Below are 4,542 nucleotides of genomic sequence, written 5' to 3'. Positions count from 1 at the left end.
TTGCAGAGAGATGCCAAGTTGAAAGCCACTTCCTCTGAGACATTGCTGCTACCTAACACGGTGCCATGCCAATATGTCCCACCCTGTGCTCTCTGCTTGGGTGTAGGGGCAATAAATTGCCCCGAGAAGGGATTGTGCAGAAGGAATCAGGGTCAGGAAGGCACTGGGGTTCTCAGCTCCAATCCTGCTGTGACCAGGAGGAGGATGCAACCTGGTGGCAGATGTGCGACACATCCCAGATCACATCTGTCCCAGTGGTTGTTAAAAATAGGACTTTTCCCCTTGGAAAATTTCAGCTGAAAACCTACACAACCACAAGCGGTTCTGAGGTTTTTAAAATGTTTCTTGGAAAGGCTTCCATGATTTTGGTTCCAGGCCAAAGTATCTTCGGTTTTCGGCAACAGCAAGTGGAAAGCTTTGCCAATAAAACAACATTTGGGGTTTTTATCTTCCAGTGGGAGAGAAAAACAAGAAAGAAATAGGTACTTTATTAAGGAAGAAAACAGCCATAAATCCCCAAATGCTTCTCAAGAAAAAAAAAAAAACAAACACAAAGAACAACAACATTTTGGATTGAGGATTTCATGAGCCTTTGCTGTAGGGAGGAAATGGTGGAGAAAAGAGAGAAAGCCTGGTCAGGGCATTAAAGGATATTGTGTGCATTTATATTGTACATAAATATTATCGAGCTGCTGGAAAAAAAAAAAAAACCCACTCCTCTGGGTGACCTGAGCATTGCAGAGGTTTTTAAAGTGCATCTCTTTGGAAAAGGAATGGCTATTGACTGGAGGGGGGAAGAGCACACGGAGCTGTGAGTATTAGGAACAGACATGGAGAACATCAGCCCAGCTCCAAAATTCCCATTAATAAAAGCTCGTACATAAATAAGGATGACAGCTATTGATTTTCCTTTGCAAGCAGCGTGCCCTGCCCTGGGTAATGAAATGCAGCCCCTTCTTTGGAGAGGTGTCAGCATGGCATGGCTGCAAAGGTTGTGATCCAGAGGGAAAAAGAATGATGTTTGGCTGAGAGGGAACCACGGCTGCTCTGCTCAGGGTGTACCTGCTGGAAAATGGCTGCTCTGGGCTGGAAATAAGAAAGCAGAGGAGAGAATGTTGAGTTACGAGCAGTGCTGGTGTGGAGTGGTGTGCATGGGGCTGCTGGTGGAATTCGTCAAACTCCCCTCAAACCCAGAGTGATTTTCTTCTCCTTTGAGACTGAAATATTTTACTGAGCTATTTCAGATGTGCACATTGAGGATCCCTCCCAGGATACGTTTGAATGGAAATCTGCTTCCAAATCCTTTTAAAAATTCTTCTTATTTATTTATTTATTTATTTATTTATTTATTTATTTATTTATTTATTTATTTATCAGTGTGTTCTAAGAGCCCAAATTGTGCTTATCATTGGGATTTGGATGATTTTTTTCCCTCCATTCCAAGCGTACTTCACTTTCCCAAACACTTTGCTTCCAGCATGGGGTCAAAGGGGCAGAGTTAAGGGTATCTGTGTTGTTTCTGTTGACTAATAGCTGTGTCTAACTATGCAAAAAGCATTTCCTGACCAACCTGCCTTTCAGTTGCAGGGTGCTGCAGGAGACTGAGCATCCTCCAACTTACTCCAATCCTAAAAGGACAGCTCATTTTCTCTAGGCTAGATTTGACACCTGGCATCCCTTTACCCAACCCTCCTATTTCCCACCCCTACTGCTGCTGCTTTGTCAACATCATCAAGTCGAGAGGCACTAATTACCTTCCAGCGAAGGGCACAGAGCCCTTGGGAAGGAACCTGCGTGACTGCCCTGCTTGCTGCCTGCTTAGCACTGGGCTGCGATGCTGTTAGGAAGAGGATGTGCTGTTGGGGCCGTGTGACATTTCCAGCTCAATTTTCATGCACTGGAGCTGGAGGAGCTGAGGGATGGGTATTAGCAAGGTGCTGTGAAGTGTGGGGCCAGACGTCAGGAAGGGGAACGCAGAGCAAAACTTGGTGTTGGGATGGTCCTCTGGCTCTTGAGCATCCCCTGAGCAGAGTTAGTGCCTTCCCCAAATACTTGGTGTTCCTTCCAGGCAGGAATAACCTATTTCCTGTCCTTTCATGGGGAATATCAGATGTATTCAGGGTGATATAACCACCTTTGGACATTCTTAGTGTGCTTCTGCTGCTGGATGCAAGCAGCACCCTTCATTATGAGTCTTGAACACATGGTCAGAGATGTCCCCGTGTTGGTGTTTCCAGGTGTGTGATGACAGCTAAACACATCTCCCAGCTAATGCCAGGGGTGTAACTTACCCCAGGAAGACTCAGGGAGTGATTCCTGCTAGGGGAATATCTGTCCCTCAGTGCAGTGATCTGCTGCAGGGCTGCCAGCAAGGTGCTCCCCAAGCGTTGCTAAGACAGACAGCTGTGTGCTGAGCCCAGTGTTGTGTCAGGTAATTAGCTCCCATTTATATCCGTTAGGTGTGCAATTAGCCTCCTATTAATGCAATTAACGCCGTGGCATTAGCTTAAGTATGTAATTGGCACAGAAGGTAGCTGCAGTTCAGCTGCTGAGTGTGGCATGGCATCTACTGTGTGGTTTCTGCAAGGATGGTGAGGAGGGATGGGGGTGGTCAGCTCCCTAAGCCAATGACAGGTTTTTTTGGTGCAGATTGTTGCACTGTGTGAGCCTGGCTGTGCACCCACTTGATAGAATCATAGAATCACAGAATACCCCGAGTTAGAAGGGACCCATCAGGATCTTTGCTTCAGCTGCAAAGTGAAGAAATTCTCCATCCTTCTTCTACCTTAAAATCCCCTGGAAATGCTTGGAGGAGCTGATGAGATGAAGCCCACCTCCTTCCCAGTGCTGTGGGACTCTGGGAGGGGGAGGGGGTTTGTCTTTTTAGGGGGTCAGATCTGATCTTGGCAGGATGCAGGACTTGTCCTGAAATCACTGCAGTTTGCTCCTGCCCTCCCTGGGACTATGCAGACGTCAGAGGTGCTGGTCCATCTGGCTGCCATTCCGGGGAGTAAGGAGTGATGGAGAGAAGAAATAACACCTCCATCCTCCCCGAGCCATTCCTGGCACCCGGCCCCTCCTGGCAGCTCTCAGACAAGAAGGTCTGACAAGCACCACGGCACAGACACAGTTGGCCTTTCAGGATGTCAGGGATGGAGAAGGGCTGTGGGGATGGGGAGGGATGGAGGCTTTGCTGGATTCTACCCTGGTAGAGATAGACACACTTCCCACGTGTCCCGCTGCCCTTTGGGTGCACAGACAAGCCACTCACCTTCAGATGGTGTCAGTGGTTAACAGCGGAGCAGAGCGAGGGGTCACACTGAGACTGGCCCCAGTGAGAGTGTTTGGCTCGGGGAAAGCTTCTGACAATCTTGATTAACAGCCCCCTCATCTGCTCACAGCAGCGGTAAGCCACGGGAGATCTGGGCTGATGCAGCTCTATAATCAAGAGGGTTTCAAAGAAGTAATTTTCTCCTCTTGCAACCCAGTTGATCCTCATTTAATTGCTGCTCGTTCTGCATAGATTTCCTAGAATTGCCACAGCACTGTCTGCACTTCATCCTCTCCAGTAAGTCTGCGGTGCTTGACTCCTGTGTTGTTTTGCCAGGCTGGGATGTGTGATGCTCTGGGGTCTTGAAATCCCTCCATACAATTTTGGCACAACACAATCAAGATGCAGCTCAGAAAACAGAAAATCTCTGTGGACAGAGCCACACTTTGCTCCGTGCCATCATGAAGCGAGTTGGGTTAAAAAAAAAGAAATAGAAAAGCACAGAAATCAGATGCTGAAACCCTGCTGTGCAGGGAGCAGGTCCCTGACGTGGTACTGGCCCACTTTGTCTTGCTGTCACTGTCACAGGCTCTGCTCAGTGTTGGCTTGACAGGTTTTGTTGCTGGGGATGGGATGAGTTTCCCTTAGCATTGCCTTGCACAGAGGAGGCGGCCAGAAGCATCCCTGCACACACAGTCCTGCAGAACACACAGCCACCTGGAGCAAAGAAGGGCCATTTCTTATCTGCTGAGCCTGCCTGTGGTCTCTGAGCACTTCTTTAACCTTATTAATGCATTAAAATATATCTCCCATTAGCCACTCAGATCATTTTCATCAGACTCATAAGCATTTCTATTACCGTGCCTTTGGCTTAGTGATACATTACTGGTCAAACTTCAGCCTGGACATCATCATTCCAGCTTATCACACAACATTTGTCCTGTATATCTCAACTTATTTTCCTTTCTATCTGGTAGACAAAGTCACACTGCTTTTTCCTGGCTTGTACCAAGCTCTTAGCACTGTCCTTGCAGTGCATTTCATTCACATTATGCTCTCATAGTGAGGTTTTCTCACCTGTGTTCGACCAGGTCTCCTGCTTTTGCTATGCCAACACTTCTGTGATTGTGAATGCTACAAATACAGCTCCAGAGGAACTCAATGGGACCATCTAGTTGCCCCACCCCTGTGCTCCTGTAAGAAGGGCTGCATGGCAGCAAGCAAAGCAGCCAGGGAGCAAGGGAGAAGGAGACCTCTGGGTCTTGAGCAGT

Source organism: Meleagris gallopavo, chromosome 29 (genome assembly GCF_905368555.1).
Source record: "Meleagris gallopavo chromosome 29, MGAL_WU_HG_1.1, whole genome shotgun sequence".
NCBI classification, from domain to species: domain Eukaryota; kingdom Metazoa; phylum Chordata; class Aves; order Galliformes; family Phasianidae; genus Meleagris; species Meleagris gallopavo.
Note: the sequence above shows the minus strand (reverse complement) of the source record.